The sequence below is a fragment of the Nannospalax galili genome, unplaced genomic scaffold (genome assembly GCF_000622305.1).
Source record: "Nannospalax galili isolate Female #2095 unplaced genomic scaffold, S.galili_v1.0 scaffold280, whole genome shotgun sequence".
NCBI classification, from domain to species: domain Eukaryota; kingdom Metazoa; phylum Chordata; class Mammalia; order Rodentia; family Spalacidae; genus Nannospalax; species Nannospalax galili.
The window spans coordinates 3,295,566-3,316,928 of NW_008347808.1; the positions used below are offsets into that span (position 1 = coordinate 3,295,566).

The 21,363-nt window shown below is 36.2% G+C and overlaps 1 pseudogene; it reads left to right on the forward strand.

The window, feature by feature from the left end:
- The first annotated feature begins 706 nt into the window (after positions 1-706).
- On the forward strand, positions 707-1,248 carry LOC108491380 (annotated as a pseudogene).
- Positions 1,249-21,363: the final 20,115 nt, after the last annotated feature.

Consider the following 21,363-nt stretch of genomic DNA (forward strand, 5'->3'; position numbering starts at 1 on the left):
TTAAATAATTTTTAAAAATAAATAGAAATAAAAATAAAAGTTTTTTTTTTTAAAGAAGAAAAAGAAATATATGGAAGGCTAACAAGGTTCTATAGGTGATCCTATGGGTGACAGGATTTGGGGTCACAGTAGTAATGAGCAGTGCTCCTTGGGAGGCAACGAAAGCATATCACACTGATTTCAGGTGAACGTGGGTGGAGTTAAGACTGGGGTGCTGCCTTTAACTGGGTTGGAGGTTCCAAGACCCTTTGTAGTCTCTGGGCAGTGTAGTGGGTGGGATGATTTGTGGGGGAGGGGGACTGTTTTTCAGTGTTGTTGTTTGGCAAATGGAATTTATCTGATAATGTCCACCAGGGGCAGAGGTTAACAGAGAACCACCAATGTGCTCCTGGTGGTGGAATGGTACTGGCTTTGGTGTTTTGGAGTCATGGCAGGTGGGCAGAGAGTTATCTCATGGTACTTTTTGACTTATTTCTCTGATGGTCAATGACATTGTACATATATTTGTTAGCCATTTACATTTCTTTCATATATTTGTTAGCCATTTGCATTTCTTCTTTTGAGAGGTATCCATTACGATCATTTAAATTGGACTGGGGCAGCTAAAGATGAGTGGATATCTAAATATTCTTAAGATGTACTGCATGAGATGCACAAAAATCCATTTAAAATATATATTGCAAGAATAATAAATAAATAAATAGCAATGCAGACAAGCAGGACCTCTCTACATAAAATAGAAATAACTGGCTCTGCAGATGCCACTGTCCCCTGTAGCCACTTGCTGTCAGCCGTGGTCAATAGCAAGCCTTTGGGTCGCGTCTCCTTCGAGCTGTTTGCAGACAAAGTTCCAAACACAGCAGAAAACTTTCGTGCTCTGAGCACTGGAGAGAATGGATTTGGTTATAAGGGTTCCTCCTTTCACAGAATTATTCCAGGTTTCACGTGCCAGGGTCGTGACTTCACATGCCATAATGGCACTGTCGGCAAGTAGATCTATGGGGAGAAATTCAAGGATGAGAACTTCATCCTGAAGCACACAGGTCCTGATATCTTGTCCGTGGAAAATGCTGGACCAAACACAAACGGTTCCCAGTTTTTCATCTGCACTGCCAAGACTGAGTGGTCAGATGGCAAACCTTTGGGAAGGTGAAAGAAGGCATGAGCATTGTGGAAGCCATGGAGGGCTTTGGGTCATGGAATGGCAAGACCAGCAAGATCACCATTTCCGACTGTGGACAGTTCTAATACTTTTGACTGTGTGCATCTTAACCACCAGACCATTCCTTCTGTAGCTCAGGAGAGCGCCCTCTGGCCCCAACTGCTCACAGTATCCCATAATCTCTGTGCTCTCCATGTCTCCATGCAGTTCTTTGGATTCCATATTCTCCTTACTCCCCTCCAAGTCTATCTGGATTTCAGAGTTAAGTTTATGATTACGAATAAAAACTAAATAGGAACCGTTAAAAATAGAAATAACCATTAGTGATGGTTTCTCTTCATTGTCAAGTTGACCGCACTTAAAATAACCTCAGTGTGGCTGGGCTTCCCAGAAATGTTTAATTAAGCAAGGAAGACTCACCTTGATTGTAGGTGGCACCATCTCATGGGCTGTGTTCCTAGACTGAACAAAAAGGAGAAAGCAACCTGAGCAACAGTATTCCTCTCTCCTTCTGTTCTGACTCTAAATAAGATTTGGACAGATATGTCAAATTCCTATGACCATGACTTCCTCACTATAATTGACTGTACAATCAAACTATGAGCCAATAAATCCTTCCTAATATATGTTGACTCAATCAGATATTTTTATTCATCACAATGAGAAAAGTAATACACTACTAAATATATGAACAAAAGTCCAGATTGCACACTTAATTTCAAGTTAAAACAGTAATGAGATCTTTTACCCATTGAGATATGCAAAGAATGTGCAAGCATCTAATGTTGGCAAGGATATGCAGAATTCCATGTCCTAAATAGCTGAGGATTGGAGTAAAAACTGGATATTATATAAAATTTTATGAGAATTTAAAATACCTATTCTCTTTGAAACAGCAATTATATAGAATTTTATACTAGCAAAATATGTGAATGATTTCAGTGAGATATACACACACATACACAGACAGTAGGAATACACGCAGTGCAATCTCCAGTTGCAGAAATATTTGGTATTGTAAAAATTGGAAATACCGTAAATACCAGTGAAAAAGAATACTATGCCATCCCTAAAAAGACAAATTTATGTCTAATCCAATGAAAATGGATTCAAGATCCATTATGTAGACAGAGGAAATAGCAAAAGAATGATATGATCTTTAAAATTAAAATATTATTGATAATATATAAATATATTGATGACATATAAATATATTAATAATAATATGCATTAGACATAAAACCAGCTTTAGAAAATTCCAAACTGCCACAGTGTGGGACAAGGATATTTTGATTTTATATATTTCCAACAGAATTGATTCTTGAACTTTAGAAACCAAAATTTTGACAAAGTGAAACCTAGATTATCGTGATCTCTCACAAATATTGAGAACACCCACCTCCAATGATGAACAGCCAGTAAGGAACTCAAACTCAGTTCCCTCAAGGTACCTCAAAGCAAAAAGGAGAATGATATTTATATAATCAGGAAAGCAAAAGGAAACAAGATATTCCAAGAAAAGACATTAACAAATTTTAGGGATATGTCATAAATAAAATAACATTAATATGATGTATCAAAAAATAAACATTTAGATAGTACTGGGTAAACACTTGCATAACTCCATTCACTTTTCCAAGAATGCTGTCAAGAAACCAGGACAACTATTTTTATCCACATTTTGCAAATGAAAAAATTGTGACTCCAAGTAAGGCTCTTGTCCCACTGCCACATTACTAAGTCACAGCACAACAGTGCTGCTGTTGCTGCCAAACAATTCCAGAGATAGAATTCAAAACTTTAGATGACCAACAATTCTCAGAAGTAGAATTCAAGACTTTGGACAACCAAACCCCATGCTTTCTTTGGTATTCACTCCTGCTGCCTCAAGTAAAAGTACTAGATCATTGGTAAGTGTTGCTTCTTTCACAAAATGAAGGAAGGTCTGTGAAGAGATTTAGAAAGAAAGAAAAGACCCTTTGGTCTATAATTTTGAAATAATTCCCTCATCTGAGATCTAAATCTTCAATTTCAGTTCACAAATGTGCAATGTCAGAAAAAACTTAAAAACATTAGATCTGTTATTATTAACACTCTAAGTGACATAGGCCAGGTTCATCATCTATAAGACTCAGGTTCCTAAACAATTCTGATTTCTGGTTCAGAAATTCAGAGTGTTTGAAATTCTGTTCATTGTAAATATTGGGGAAAGAACTCAATACCTTACATTTTCTGATCCAGGTTTCACAGATTATTAAGAAATATCCTTCCTAACAATAATAAGTAGCAATTATTATAGGCTTGCCTTGCCTGAAGCACTGTATTCATTTCATTCACCACAAATCAATGAAGTTCATGTTAATATTATCCTCATCATCCACATAAGCATACAAAGCTCGCTCTCACCCACTCCCACCCAATCTCCTGCTGGTCTTGGACCCAGGCGGACTCTAATTCCTTCACTCCAGATCCCTGGACTAGCTCCCCAACCATACTAGCTAAACACCCTAACATAGATCCCTAAGTCCCTCTCCAGAAGTCTCCCCACCTCCAACTTCCCAGCCTCCAGGTCAAGAAGACTTATCTGCTCTGCCAGGTCTCTGGTAATTCAGATCTTGCCCACTGTTTCTCTACTCCATTCCACTCACCCCGACCCTGTCCCCTGCCAGATTTGGACCCAGGAAGTCTCCAATTCTTTCCTCCCAGATCCCTGAGCTAGCTCTCCGATCCAGATTAGCTAAACATCCTTCCACAGGCCCTTAAGTCCCTCTCCAGGCGGTCCTCCCACTGCCAACTTCTCTGGCTTTGGATCAGGCAGACAGACTCTTGTAAGTCAGACCCTGCTCACTGCTTCTCTACTCCATTGTTCTCCGCCACCCTCACCCCATCCCTTGCCAGCCTTGGACCCAAGTGTTCTCCAATTCCTTCACTTCAGATCCGTGGACTAGCTTCCTAACCTAGAGTAGTGAAACTCCCTAGCATAGACTCCACTGGCTCCTGATCTCTCCGACACAGACCAGTCCTCCAACTAACCTGACCAGCCTACTTGCTGCCCTGTCCCACCATCTACCCAGACCAGTCTACTACCCTGTAAGAACTTGAAACACCCACCAAATTATCTTCCATACCTGAACAAAAGTATACAAGCTACACAAACAATAGTAACAGAACCAAAATTAAATTAAACAAAAGCAGAATTTAAAAGTACAGTCTTAAACATGATGAAAGAACTTCAAGAAAACACAGAAAAACAACACAAAGAACTCAAAGAGGAAAGGCATAAACTTGTGATGGAAGCCCCAAAATATACAAATATGTGGCTTAATTAAGTATCAAAGCAATTTGTACTTTGAAAAGTGAATTCACAAAAGAGGTAGAAATAGTGAAGAAAACCCAAATAGAAATGAACATGGGACTGAAAAACTTAATGAACCAATTAGAAACAACAAGGAAAAGCCTCATAAGCAGAGTGAATAAAATGGAAAACAGAGCATCAAGACTGGATGAGTTGAAGATCTGGACTCCTTAAGCAAACACTATGTAAAATTAAAAGGAAAAAAAAAACCCCACAGGAATGGAATATTCAGAAATTGTGGGACAACATGAAATGACCAAATCTACAAATAATAGGAAGGAGAAGAACCTCAGGCCAATGGCATCGAACAGATCTTCAAGAGGATTATAAAAGAGAACGTCCTAAATTAAGGAAAGATATAGTGATTCAAGAAGCACATAGATCACCAATTAGAAATGTCCAGAACAGAAACTACCCACAGCACATCAGTAAAAACATAAAATATACATAACAAATACAGGGAACTGAAAGCCGCTAGAGAAAAACAAGTTAAGTATAAAGGAAAACCCATCAGAATTACAGCTGATTTTTCAGTGAAAACTATGAAAGCCAGAAGAGTCTGGACCAAAGTATTCCCAGTTCTAAAAAACAGTGGATGGCAACTATGAAAAATTTATCCAACAAAACTATCTATCAAGTTCGAAGGGGAACAGAAAATGTTTCATGACACGAGTATGCTGAAAGAATTAATGTCACTCAAATGAATCCTACAGAGAATACTCAAACCAATACAAAGGATTGAAGAAAGGAATGACCATACAGAAGAAATTACAGAAAGAAAACAAAGAAACGTATAACAACAGAAACACAAAATAGGAACATAAACACAAAGAAATTCAAAGGACAGTATTCAATACACATCTTTCAATAATAACACTAAATAGCAATGGACTCAATTCCCCTGTCAAAAGATATAGGCTGGTGCAAGGGATCAAGAAATAAAAGCAATCTTTTTGTTGTCTTCAAGAAACTCATCTCACTTTCAAGGACAGACACTATCTTAGGGTGAAAGAATTGAAAAAAAATATCCAAGTAAATGACCTTAAGAAGCAAGGAGGTTTTTCAATTCCAGTATATGACAAAATAGACTTCAGTTTAAAACTCATCAGAAGAGATGGAGTTACTTCATTCTAATCAAAGGAACAATTGATCAAGAAGGTATTACAATTTTGAACATATATGCATCCAACTCAGACACACCCAATTTCATAAAAACAATACTCCAAGACTATAAAACAGAGATTAACTCCAACTCAGTAGTAGTTGGTGACTTTAATACCCCACTATCTTCAATAGATAGGTGACCTAGCAAAGAATAAGCATAACGGCATCTGAATTAAATGACAATTGACATGAAAAGGACCTAACATTACATCTACAGAATATTCCACCCCCAGTACCAAAGAATACCTTCCTACTCAGCAGCCCATGCAAGTTATTCTAAAACTGACCACATTCAAGGACATAAAACAAATCTCAACAAATATAAAAGATTGAAATAATTTCATGCATTCTATCAGACCACAATGCAATAAAGCTTAAAATCAAGACCAGAAGAAACCCTAGTAACTACATGAACACATGAAGATTAAACAACGCACTCCTGAATAATGAATGGGTCAAAGAAGAAATAAAGAAAAAACTAAAAGTATTCCTGGAAGAAAATGTAAAGAAGAATACAACACAACAAAAACTCTGGGTCACCTTAAAAGCAGTCCTAAGAGGGAAGTTTATAGCTCTTAATGCCTACATTAAAAATTAAAAATAGCTCATGTAAATGATTGGGCAGTATAACTTAAGACTCTGGAAAGGCAAGAAAAAATACAACCCCAACCATAGAGGATAATAAGAAATAGCAAAAATCAGAGCAGAAATTAATGAAATACAAGTAAGGAAAACAATGCAAAAAAAATGACTCTAAGAGCTGGTTCTTTGAAAAAAAAGAAAAATATAGACCTATATCCTTAATGAACATAGATGCAAAGATACTCAAGAAAATACTCATAAATCATATATAGACATAAATCAAGAAGATCATCCACCACAATCAAGTCAGCTTTATTCCAGAGATAGAGAAATGGTTCAGTATATGTAAGTCAATAAACGTAATAAAACATACAAATCGACTTAAAGGCAAAAAACCACATGGTCATTTCAATAGATGCAGAAAAGACCTGTGACAAAATTCATCATGCATTTACGTTAAAAGTCCTAGAAAGAATTGATCCTGAGGAAACACACTTACACATAATTAAAGCTATATAGAAAAAAACCCATAGCCAACATCATCCTAAATGGAGACAAAGTAGAAGCATTCCCATTAAAATCAGGAACCTTACATGGCTGTCCTCTCCTTTTCAATATAGTGCTTGAAACTCTTACAAGAACAATAAGGCAATAGAAGGAAATTGAGTACTAATGGAAAAGAAAATGTCAAATTATCTCTATTTGCAGATGATAGGATACTGTACATAAGAGATGCTGAAAATTCCAGTAGAAAACTGTTAGAAATGATTAATACTTTTAATGAAGTGGCAAGATATGAAATCAACTTACAAAAACCAGTAGCCTTTCTATGTACTAATAATAAGCAATCAGAAAAAGCAGTTGAGGAAATGTTCCCATTCACAGCTTCAAAATAAATAAAATATGTAGGAGTAAACCTAACCAAGATAATAAATATCTCTGCAAGGAAAATTTCAAATCTCTAAAGAGATAGAGGATGACACTAGGAGATGGAAAGACCTACCATGCTCATGGATTGGTAGAATCAATATTGTGAAAATGACCATCTTAGCAAAAGCAATTTATAGATTCAATGCAATCCTAATCAAAATACCCATGATATTCTTCACAGACCTTGAAAAAATCGTCCTAACTTTCATTTGGAATTGCAAAAGACCCAGGATACCCAAAGCAATCTTGGGCAAAAATAACAATGCTGAGCAGATCACCATACTAGATCGCAGATTATATTACAGAGCTATAGTCATTAAAACAGCATGGTAGAGTCATTAAAACAACATGGTACTGGCACAAAAACAGAGATGTAGATCAATGGAACACAATAGAAGACACAAACATGAGTACATGCAACTTTAGCCACCTGATATTTGAAAAAGGTGCTAAGAATATACAATGGAGGAAAGACAGCATCTTCAATACATGGTGCTGGCAAAACTGGATCTCCACATGCAGATGAATGAAACTAGAACCTTATCTTTCATCCTGCACAAAAGTCAAATCCAAATCGATCGTAGGCCTCAATATAAAACCTGAAACTCAGAAACAGATAGATGAAAATAGGCAGCACCCTCCAAGATATATGCGTAAGAAAGGACTTTCTAAATTGGACACCAGCTGCTCATGCACTATATACATATATGTGTGTGTGTGTGTGTGTGCATGTGTGTGTGTGTGTGTGTATCCAAAATATACAAAGAACTCAAAATAAAAAGAAATCAAAGAAATAAGAAAGTAAAGGACTCAATAAAATGATGGGCGATAGACCTGAACAGAGATTTCTCAAATGAAGAAGTAAAAGTGATTATGAAGCACCTTAAAAAGTGCTCAACATCCTTAGTAATTAGAGAAATGCAGATACAAATCACTTTAAGATTCCATCTTATGTCAGTCAGACTGGTTAAGATCAAGAGAATGAAAGGTTCCAAAAGCTGCTGGTGGGAATGAAGACTCATTCAACCACTATGGAAACCAGTGTAGAAAATCCTCAAAAAACTAAAAATGAACCTACCATATGATCTGGTTATATAACTCCTTGGCATATACGCAAAGACTCATTCTACTGTAGAGATACCTGTGCACCCCTGTTTGCTGCTGGTCTCATGACAATAGCTAAGAAATGGAAATAACCTAAATGTCCCTCAGCTGATGAATGGATAATGATAATGTGGTACATCTACACAATGGAGTTCTACTCAGCAGTAAGAAAAGATGAAATTACAAAATTTGCAGGTGAATGGATGGAACTAGAGAGTGTCATACTAAGTGAAGTAACATAAATGCCAAAAACAATTGAAGTGTCTTCTCCCTCATTTGGGGATTGTAGCACTAATCCCTTATATGCAAGTATAAGGGAATGGAAAGGATACATGTAAGTAAAGGAAAAGAAACCACCTGAAAGGGGGATAGTAGGGAACAGATGTTATCAGGGAGGCCATGGGGAAAGTGAGAGTGTTCGTCAGGGAGGAGAGGAGGGAGGGACATGCAAGTGTCCACGGAGTCAGGGGAGCAGGAAGGAAGTCAGGAGAGGGAGGATGGTGGGAGGGAGCTGTTATTGGAGGGAGGATGCGAATAATGGGGACAATGGGAATAGGGAGTGAGGAGGGAAGCCAGATGGGGGGAAAAGAGTAGAGATGAATGAGTCTTGGGGAGCTAAGAAACCTAGAGGGAAATATGATGCCTTTGAAACCCCATGAGAAATGCACACAGAGTGTCTGAACATTAGTACTTATGTATACCTGGGAGCTGCTTCTCAAGGAACACAGTGCCAGACACAAGAGACCTCCCTTTGAATGGTTGGTGAGGGTGGTCCAGGAGACTCCTAAAATAAGACAGGCTATTGCCAAACCTCTTGACTATATCCGAGAACTAGTAGATTGGACCCTACTGCTGAAGACAGGACATCAGATACAGGACTTGAAGCAATGGAGCGGGACCTGACCTGGAAGTCTTCTAACCAAAGTTTGGCTAACATAATGCTAGATGATGATATGCAAACTGCCAAGGGGGAAAAATAACAATCAATGGCCCAATCCAGCCCTAAGCCATAACGACCAACATGGCAAACTATCTCTATTGGTGCAGTAGTGACACGGTTATCTGGGGGGCAATCAACAGCTATTTAATTGGCTTTAGGCCCTCTAAATGGGAGTGAACTCATAGGTGGCACTGTAAACTCAGACAAATACACATGACAAGAGAGGACATATATCCTAAAGAAAATCCTATGGCTTTAATATCTCAAGACAAATGAAACTTCTTACTATATGCTAAATATTGGTCCTTATATTTACACATAAGCACACTGAGCTTTAAAAGAGTAAAAACTGGCCAGAGTAGTGAATGAAGGCATTTGAGATGTAATGAAGTGTGTGGTCATAGTAAAGTAAAATATAGAGCTTATATTGGTAATTTAGAAAGAGAAAATTCATCCTGTATTGTTTACAGCTCCAAGGGAGAAAACATTATGTGGTTCGCATTACTTCACTTCTATGGCATTTAATGTTTTGTTTCTGTTCACTTATGTTGACTGAATGTAATTGTGGCTGAATCTTTGTATGTACTAAATATGGTGATATTCAGTGGGTGTCCAAATGATATTTGAAGTTTAAAATAATCAGAAAATATTTCTGTGGGCTGGACAGATGGCTCAGAGAAGACCTTCCTGTGTGTGGCATTGAAGCTGTCTAGTAAAGGGTCAGAGCTTGTCCACTAAGTGAGTATGTAGAACATTTGTGACAAAGAGCTCTTGACCACATGTATTCATCATGTGACTCTTAAGGTCCTGGAATGGACCATGAAGGAGAAAGAGAACAAGAATAATAGGACCTTCTGTTCTTCTAATTTATAGACTCCAAAAATGTGCAAATAAATGTCAGGCACATTTCAGGTGCTTGAAAAATTCTTATGAGTCCCTTGTCATCAAGGCTTTCTATAATTTGTTGGAGTTAGTATCATAATTGATAAACAAATGTATACTATATCTAATATTTGCAGGCTACAAATAACATGAAAGACATTTTTCTTACTACTCTGGCATTTTATTCAACCATTTTTACTGCTTATAAATACTTTGGAAATATTAGATTGTATAATCCCTTCATTTACTGAAAGAAGATGTTTATAAAATGTTCTGTAATATCAGATACATTATGAAGGCTCATAATATCCTGCATATCATGATTTGACACTGAGCTATCTCATCATTGGAAATATTAAAGAATCTAATATTCTGTTCAAAAAAAGAACACAAAGATCACATTTCTTTCTCAAGGATTCATTGTTAGGACATGGCAGTGACCAAAAGATTTTGAACCCTGAATATCTTCCATCAATTCATTTACCAGTGCAATCACAGAAAAAATATCTTTTTGTATTTCATGCAGTTATGTCTATTTTGTATAACTTTATCCAATATTTAACATTTCCTTTTCACCTTTTACAATGCCTCATAAAATGTGTCACATGATATTAAATATTTATTGAGTGTATGAATAAAATGTGTAAGATTTTTAACATTTGATTCATATTCCATCAAATCATAATAATTTGTTTTATGTTTAATTTAAGCTTATGATTATGATTAGAATCATATTTATAATCTTTTTACATAGTGTTTTAATTATCATTTGAAATTACACTGCCTCACAACTGTAATCCCAGTACTTTGGAGGATTAGGGAAGAGAACTGTGATTCCTAAGTCAACCTGTGCTACAAAATAAGAATCTGTTTTAAACAAAGAAAAATATTATGGTGTGGTTTTTTTGTCTTATTAAATTTTGTGAATTTTATACAATAAGTTTTAATTGTACTTAGTTCCCATCCTCTATCTGCATCACTTACTGCCCCATGCCTAATTTCATGTACTCACGTACTCTAATATATGTATGAATATATGTAATATGTGTATGTATGTATGTATGTATGTATGTAATCACATTTATGTCCTTCAGTGTGGATCTATCTACTGGAAACTGGGTAACCTATCAAGAGTTACAGCCTTAAAAGAAACTAAATGTCCCCTTCCCAGCAGCTATTTGTTCCCAACAATTCCTCAGGTAGGACTGCAGTTTCTTACCCACTTCCCCATATCTAAGCTGGGATTTTGTTTCATTTAAGCTTACTTGGTACTTGTGCATGCTGTCGCCATTGCTGTCAGTTCATATAAATAACTGATCAGCTGTCTGGTAAGCTCTGTTTCCTTGTGGTTATCTAACCACCTCTGGCTCTTACAATCATTCTGTTCCCTCTTCTGTAGTGATCCCTGAGCATTGGGAGGCAGATGTTTGGTACTGATGTCCTATTCATTGATAAGTACTCTGCAGCTTCTATTCTCTGCATGTTGACTAGTTGTGGCTTTCTCTGCTAATTGCCGTGTGTTGTATATGGAAGCTTATCTGGTGGGAGTTGAGATATGCATTACTCTATGGGTATAACAATAGTCATTAAGAATCTCTTTATTATGATATATGCTTAGATGAATAATAATATTAGGCTCTTCCTTGTGGCCTGTGGCCTGTCTAGCCACATGTTCCTAGGTCTGATATGTCAGGTATATGCTCTGTCTTATGAAGTGGACCATGAATCCAATTAGAAAGTGGTGATCCTCCTACCATTATTATACCAGAGTCCTTATCTTGCCAGGCCTATTGTTGTTGAAATATTTAGGGTTCACTGCTGCAGACAGTAAGTTAATCAATTGACAAATGTGACCTCCTGAAACTAAAAAGTTTCTGCACAGCAAAGGACAAAATCATTCCAGCGAAGAGGCAATCTACAGAATAGGAAAAAGTCTTTATCCAGCTATCCATCTGTCAGAGCTACTATCAAGAATGAAAGTCAAAAAATTTTTTTTTCTAATGGGGCAAGAAACTAACAGGGAGTTCTCAAAGTTGAAATGCAAATGGCTGAGAAATAAATACTTCAGAAAATGTTCAACACCCTTAGTAAGTACTCAGGGAAATGCAAATTAAAACCATTTGGGATTTCATCTTATCCCATTCAGAATGACTAAGATTCAAAAAATAAACAAAGACCAATGCTGATGAGGATCTAGGGAAAGGGGAAGTGCTATTCATTGCTGGTGGGAGTGCTAATTAGTACAGCCACTATGGAAATCAGTGTGGAGATTCATCAAAAAACTGAAACTAGATCTCCAACATGATTCAGCCATATCACTCATGGGAATATAGACAAAAGACTCTATATCCTACTGCAGAGACACTTGTTCATCTAGGCTCATTCCTGTACTTTTCACAATAGCTAAGAGATGGAAACAACCCAGATGACCATCAACTGATAAATTAATAATGAAAGCATGGTACATTTACACAATGGAATATTATTCAGCTGTCAACAAAACAAAATTTTAAAATTTGCAGGTAAATGGCTGGAACTAGAAACAATCATCCTGAGTGAGGTAATGTAGAACCAAAAAGTCAAATGTCACATGTTATCTCTCATGGCTGGATGCTGGCTTTGAGTTCTTAGGCATACATGTTTCAACTGGAGAATCAAGAGAGGTCAGGAAACAAATGATCAAAGCAGGAAGTGGAGGAGCTTCATGTCAGGTAAGAGAATTTGGTGATCTAAACTAAGAAAAAGTAACAATAGCGTAGGAAGTATTAATTGGGGCAGGGAATTTGAGGGCAGGGCAAAGAACGATGTGTGGAGCGGGATAACTAACACTAAAGAGCTTTAGAAAAAATTGTATGGAAGAAAACCATTATACCAGCTTCTTCAAGTATATATATATATATGCAATACAAAAGGTGTTACATTATGAGAGTGGAACATTGCCCCTACTAGACACCATGGGTTAGCAAAGTACAAGCCCAGTACGAAAGATGGACTCCTTGTTTTGAAGGGTCACATAAACTTTCAGTCAATGCTAGCCATTTTCCCTGCTCTTCATTACCAGGTAGAACTTGAGGAAAAACTTGATTGCTGAAAATACTGCATAGATCAGCCACAGAAAAAAAAACAAAGCTAATCTAATCACGTTGGTACTGACTTCAAATCTTCATCTCTACTGGCTTGCTTTTATTGTGCTTTAAAGGTTCTAAATATGCTATCAAAAGGAAAAAATTAATCATTAACAATAAGATACCTTGATGTAGCAGGACAGTCTAGTTCCCTTTAGCAATCTCCTTTTTAAGTCTGGAGGCTTTTTAAAAATTGGAAATAATAATGTGTTCACTCATTTTGACTGGAATTAATAACTCTGTAAGATCTTGTGATGTAATTCCTTCATGGAGAAACATCTTTGCAAGTACAAATATTCTTCCAAGAAACTAAGATTTGAGCTAAATTTTGCACACAGACCTAAGGTTCAACAGTAGTAATATAGATAAAAATGTTGACAGAGGCTTTCTCATGGACTCTTTCTGAATTTCTTTCTGCCCTTACAGATAAGATACATCATATGCACATTTTCAGGTTATTCACTGTACACTTATATTTTTTAATGGGCACAAGTAAAGCTGGAATTTAACTCACATTCCGCTCATTTTATGTACCTTGATTTCAATCTGAATTACTTAAAAAGAGGTGTACCTTCTACTAACTTGCAAAATGGCAAAAGCTATGTATACACCAAACATTCACTAATAGATGTATGTAACAGTATGCAGGACATGAGTATATTTGGAGTGTGGATACTTCTGTATTAGTTATTTTTCTGTTGCTGTAATAAAAATACATGACCAAGGCCACTTAAAAAAAGAAGTTTATTGAGCATACAGTTCCCAAGCGATAAGAGTCCATCATGGCAGGGAGGGATAGCAGGGAAGCATGGCAGGAGACATCTGGAGCAGAAAGCTGAGAGCTTACATCTTCAAACACAACTAGGAAGGACAGAGAACAAAATTAGAAATCAGTCAAGACTTAAGAACTCTCAAATCCTGTTCTTGGTGATGTGCATCCTTCAGCAAGGCCACACATCATAAAACTCCCCAGATAACACCACCAACTGGGGCCATACTCAAATATTTGGAGCCACCACAACATCTCTTGATAATGCATATAGGTATGTTGAATAAACTATCAAAGTGAGATATCACTCTCGACAATCCTTACAGCTTTTAGAGACTAACTGTACTGTCTGCTCACGGAGGGAACTTCTCTCTCCTGGGAGATGACTAGTTAATCTGAGACATTAATTCTTCTAACCAGTGTTAATATACTGACAAGGAGATTGTCACCCACACTAAAACATGTGAAGCAAATATTGATTAGAAATACTTGGAATTCATGTGTCATGAGAAGACTGTGGAGAGGGTATAATTGTCTCAAATGAGTTTAAGGCTTCTAAACCAGAAAAACCACATATCTGGAAATTATGCATAAAAGTCAGTTCACTGGGTATTAAATAGCCATGAAGAATGGCACGGAAGTTCATATGCTAAAGACAGTTAAACATAGCAAGCCTTACCTGAAAATGTAAAAAAGCATATTTAAACAAACATAATGAACTTTTTTCATCTGGACTGAGATAAGCATCAAATAATGAAAGCCTTGAAAATGTGTAAACCTGGGGCCAAAATGCATTGAGCACACAATGGCAAATAGATTTATTCTGAGTTTGTTCAAATGTTTAACAAGGCTTCCACATGGGATAATAGGATCTGGGACAACAATACAGTTTCTGGAAAGCTCTCTCATGCTAATATTTTTAGATACAAACCACAGGGCAAAATTACTAGGATCTATAATTAAGAGTCCATCCTAAAAATAGTGATGAATATTTAAACAATTCATGTATGTGAACCTGTCTAAAGAGATCTTTATACAACTTCATATTTTCCAAGATTTAGATGAAAATGAAAGACTATACTCATATAATTTCCAATTCTGAGTATGAGGAAGAAAAACACAACTGGTCTGAATTGTGGAGAATAGTCCTGATTTGAAATATTTGGTGACAGTGTTCCCAGATATTGCAAAAATGACCTAAATGTCCTAGAAATTCAAAAAACATGGCTCATAAAATATATGTACCAGACTTCCTTTTATAATTGGATATATCACAAAATTCCATTGCCAAAATATGTGTGCCACTTGAAGGCTTGGAAAATAAACATTATTGGTAAGCATGACTGTACCAGTAGTTGTCCAAGAGGATAAAGCCACAAGAACAGGGGTGTCATCAAGAAGACTAGCTCTCATAGTTCTAGAGGATACTATGCAATCTGCTAAGGAAGAAAAATTAACCAAAGGTCCAACCCAGTTCTAAAGTCTAATAACCACAATGACTAACACAGCACGTTTTCTCTATTGGTGCAATAGTGGCACTATTATCTAGTGGTTAATCAATGGCTATCTAATTGGACTTACAGCCCTCTCAATGGGAGATAACTCATGGGTGGTGCTGTAAATATAGCCAAATACACATGGGTGGAGAGGTCACAGATCCTAGAAAAAACCCTACCTCTGTCATAACTCTAGACAAATGAAATTATTTACTGTATACTAAATATTAATCCTTATATTTTCAGACAAGCATACCATACACTATTCATCAAATAAACTAATTTTTGCAACAGATGGGGGATATTACAGAGTTCCACACATAAACAGAGACTATATAACTGACAGATGTCCACCCCTAGGTGACATATCTACAGTGGAACCTCTATACCTAAGGCTCATAGAACATGGTGAACAGGGGTTAGAAAGAGTCCCAATACATCCCTCAGCTCTCCACAGCGAAACTTAATTATACAACACAGTGTGATGCACACAGAAGACCACAACTGGCTAAATTTTAGAGAATAAGACATTGCAGAGTAGGTTTCCCTGGACAGGACTTATATTAAACTTCAGCCACCCACGGCTCAAGGACTAGTGTGGAAGAGGAGGCAGAAAGATGATAGGAGCCAGGGATGGTGTATGAACATGAGGAAACAAAGGCTGTCAGGCCACAGGAATTTCCTCATATGAACTTGTAGCAATAACGACAGAATGCACAAAACCCATGCCAACTCAATCAGACAAAATCCCAGAACAGAATGAGGGAAATGGGCAGCATGTCCAAACTTTAGCCTAGAAACTATTGGCAGCTGATTACTGCTGGATGAGGCAGAGTAGATCTTCTTTAAGGGAGAACCTCTAGATACACTAACTAGACTCCAGTGGATGAACTTGCACTGAAGGACCTCTGGGATCAATTGCTTGACCAGAACGGGCTTAACATATATGACAGAATACATGAAATCTTGTGAGGGGGTACTGGGAGTTGTGGATGGGGGAAGGGATCTAAATTTGATTAATATCTAAGATATGAAATGCAAAAAACTCAATAAAATCTTTTAAAAAAATAAAAGTGTATATGCATACAATGATTTGTAAAAGAAAAAGAAAAAAAAGAAAAGTAAAACCTACTTTGCTGGGAGAAACAGACAAAAGGAGTACTGTATGTATTGAGTTATCTGTCTAAAGTCATTACTTTGCTCTCTCATATTTTCTACTCTTACCAAATCGCAAAATCAGATTTATTTAATAATCTTGGATGATAATTTACAGATAAGGTCATTATTTGGTCATTGAGATAGTTGTTGATAGATATGAAGTCAAGTTTTTGTTGCCTGAGGTTTACTCTAATCTAAATTAGCCTCAAAGGCTGTGGTGAAATGTGGAACAAATATGGGCCTAGAATCAGGCAGACCCTGGTTTACATCCAATTTTGATATTTGCCAGCTATGTGATATTGGACTAATTATTTAACTGCTTTATACCTCAGTTTTATACTACGTAAAGTATAAAATTGTATGCTCTTGTCATAGTACTGCTGAATATTGAATAACATAATTCAAATAAAGTGTGTAACATGATATCTGACATATATTAAGAACTCAGCAAATTGAACTCCCCATTTCTTTCCCTAATATGCTTTTTTTTTAAATCACAGTTCTCTTCTTCATAGTTTCTCCAACTACTCAATAGCTTTTTTAAAAGCCTGAAATAACATCCTTAATTTATCTCTTTCTCATCACTCACTCCCTTTACAAGTCACACACACATACACACAAAGAGACATTCACACAAAGAAAGACACACAGACAGACAGACAGACAGACACACACACACAATCCATCAGTCAACCAATGAGTTATTATTTAATTTTTTCTACCACATTGATTTCCTGAATGTTCCTGGAATCTATTCTCATCTCTTCATACCTACAAAATGTTTTTGGTATCAGGCACTGTATTAGGTACTTTTCTGTTGCTGTGATAAAACACCATGACCAATGCAACTTCAAGAAGAGTTTATTGGACTTACAGTTCTAGAAGGATAAGAATCCATCATGGCAGGAAGTCATGGCAGGTAGCAGCTGGAGGAGGAAGCTGAGTCCTCACATCATCAAGTAGGCACAGGAAGCAGAGACAGTGAAACTGGAAATGGGATGTGGCTATGATCCTCAAAGCTAGCCCCACTGATGTACTTCCTCCAGCATGGTCACCCCTCCTCAGGATTCCATGACCTTCCTAAAGCAGTGCTACCAACTGAGCCTATGGGGGACACTTCATTCAAACCAACACAGTCACCATCATCTTTCATCTGTATCTTACCAGTCTCCTATCTGGTATCACTATTTTTAGCTTTTTTCCATATACTTACCAATTTTTATTTCACATGCAGCCAAAGATATTTTTCTAGTATCCAAAGCCAGTATGCCACTCAGTTGCCTAACAATTGTTATGATGTTTCATTTTCCTTATATCAAAGACAAATCACTTTAACTTAACTCTCAAGAACATGGCACCACTAATTCCTATCATTCTTTAAAATAGGACAATTTCCATGCCCTTTCATCTGAGTCTTCCCTGAACTGGGTCTTAACTTAACTTCCTTTTCCTCAAAAATCTTTTCCTGAATCCCCAAGTAAGATTTCTCCCTCTGGTTCTTTGAAGCCCTGCTCTTTTTTAAAGCTCCCAACAGTTCTTTTCTCTACTGCAATTAGAGACAAACACTTGGCATAGTATGGCTATTTCCAAGGAACTATTCTAAGCACTGTAAATCTGTGACTCAATGCAATCCTCATAAATAATTTGTTGAGGAAACCTAAGTACAAAGAGGACAAGTTGTTTACCCAGGGTCATCCAGTTAGTAACTGATAGAGCATTTTGAACTCAGGTCCAAAAGTCCATGTTGTTCATCATTATATTATGTTGCTCCTCATTTATGAAAAATTACTCATTGGCTTAAAATTATGTAGTTAAATTAGGTAAGTTCTTGTGTCTCTGTGATTTACCACTATAATTTTAATTACCCAGCATTATATGAGAAACATAGCTATCAATAAATATTCATTAGACAGATAAATATTTATTGTAAGTATCCACTTAGAATCTAAGACTTTATCTGCTTTAAAAAGATTTCTTTGAATCCAACTTTTCTATGGGAACTTTTACTGATTCCTACTACTCTGCTCTCAATTCTTGCTCAAGAGCCTAGGAAGTCCTTTAGGACATTAGATGTGTAATTTATTCATGAACCTATAAGATCTATGTCAAGGGGGCCTGGCATACTATAGTTAATGCTAATAAATGGAGGGAGACAACACATACCTATAAACATCACAAATTACAGATAAATGATAGATATTACAAAATAAGTAAATCACAGATAAACACTGAGAGATTACAAAAATTAGATTACATCTAAGAAATTTTATTATCATATCTTATAGTTCTATGAGGTATTCTGAATAACTTACTGCCTGAAAGACAGAAAGATGATATTTTACCACAACATGTAAAGGCTTAGTGGTTTTAGTCAATGGCAAAAAACCTTCCTTAAGTTCATCAGCAATGTGCTATGACCAGCAAATATATGCCCAGGAGTATACATAACTGGATCACATGTTAGCTCTATTTTAGATTTCTTGAGGAATCCCCATATTACATTAACTTAAATTCTTAGCAAAAATGTATAATGGTATCTTTTTCCTACATCTATGCTTTCCAGCACTTGTCATTTGTTTTCTTCATGATAGCCATTGTAATTGGCAGGATATTTTTCCTGCCATGAAGTTTTTACTTGCATTTATGTGATGGTTAAAGATGATGAACATTTTTCATGTACTTACTGGCAATTGTACTTCTTTTGAAAAATGCCTATTCAGCTTATTTGCCTATTTATTAATAAGATCACCTGTGGTTTTGGTATTTCATTTTTAGTTCATCATATATTGTGAATATCAATTCTCTGTCAAACTGGTCAATATTTTATTCATTCTGTAGGCCATTTTGACTCTAATAATTTTTTTGTTGCTTTGAAGAAGCCCTTTAATGTGCAATACTATTTGTCAATTCCTGGTTTTATTTCCTGAGTTGTTGGAGTTTTTTCACAAAATCTTTGCCTATGCCTGCATCTTTATATATTTTACCTACATTCTCCTCTAGCAATTACTGAGTTTCAAGTCTTACATTAAGGTCTTGGATACATTTTGAGTTAATTTTTATGCAGTGTAAGACACTGGGATCTAGTTTCTTCTACAAGTTCATATCCAGTTTTCCAATCACCATTTGTTTAAGAGGCTGACTTTTCTACAATCTATTATTTTGGAATCATTGTCAAAGATCACCTGATTGTCGTTACATGGATCTTCTATTTCACTGTTCTATGTGTTTGCTTTGTGTCCTACTATTGTGTTTTTGTTTTTGTCTCTGTATAATTTCAAATATGGTATTGTGATTGCTCTTTTTCCTCAGTATTGTTTTATGTATGTGCCATCATTACTTTTTTGCATAGTAATAATAGGTGTGATTTTTTTGGTTTTGTGAAAGATGTTTGCTTAATTTTTCATTTTTATTTTGTGTGTATGAGTGCATTGCCTGCATGCATGTAAGTACACCTGAGTTGTGTAATACCCCCAGAAGTCAGAAGAGGGAGTTGGATTCCCCTGGAACTGGAGTTAGGGATGGTTGTTAGCCTCCATGTGGATTCCAGGAATCAAACCCAGGTCCTCTACAAGAGTAGCCAGTGCTCTTAACCGCTGAGCCATCTCTCCAGTTCCAAGATGCTTTTAAACTAATTTTTGATTATGTTGCATTGAGTCTATAGATCACCTTTTGATGGTATTGTATTTGTAGATCACATGACCATAGTGAAACTATAGATTCAGTTGATCGTTTAGCATGAGGGTTTTTATATGTTCTAGTGGCTTTTTCAATTTATTTCTTCAGTAGTTTATAGTTTTCACTGTACAGGTCTTTCATGTCCTTAGTTGGTTTTATCCCTAAGGGGATTTTTTTGAGAGACTATTCTGAATAGGATTTCTTTTTCATTTTTCTTTCAGTTAGTTCACTTTTGGTGCATAGAACAGCTACTGTGTAAGATCTAGATGGATCAATGAGTAAAGATGCTTGCTGCTAAGGCTGAAGACCTGAAGCTTATCCTTGTCATTTTACCTCCACACATGCATGTATATCCACACTCACATATATGCGCATACAAACAAATAAATAAATGTAAAATGGTTTTTTTAAAGCTAGTGATTTTGTGCATTTATTCTGAATCTTTTAACTGAGCTAAAATTGCTAATCATATGTAGGACTCCTGGTGGAGTCCATAAGGTCTTGTATATGATTTTACCATCTGTAAATAGGGATAATTTAACTTCTTTTCCTATTTGCATCTGTGTTATTTCTTTATTTTTCCTTCTTCCTCTAAGATTTGAAGCACAATATTGAATAAGAGCAAAAAGATTAGACAACTTTGTCTTGTTTCTTTTTTTAGAGGAAATTCTTTCATGTTTTACCCCATTTACTATTATGTTAATCAAAGGTTTGTACTATACCATATTTATTATGCTGCAGTATGACACATTTATTCCCAATTTTCTTTCTTAAATGGTTAAAACTCAAAGTTATTCATAGGATGCAGAAGAATTAAAAACCCCATGAACTATTCTGTATTTTGAATTTTATTATCAATTATTTTAAAGGCTGGCGACTTGCAAGCATGACCTGTTTCAGTACATAGTATCTTTGCAGCACAACAATTTTCATTTCTTCATATCAAAATGCTTTTGCATCATATTGGAAACATTGATTGAAACAAACTACACTTTTCATAATGTTTAAAGTGTTCATTTTG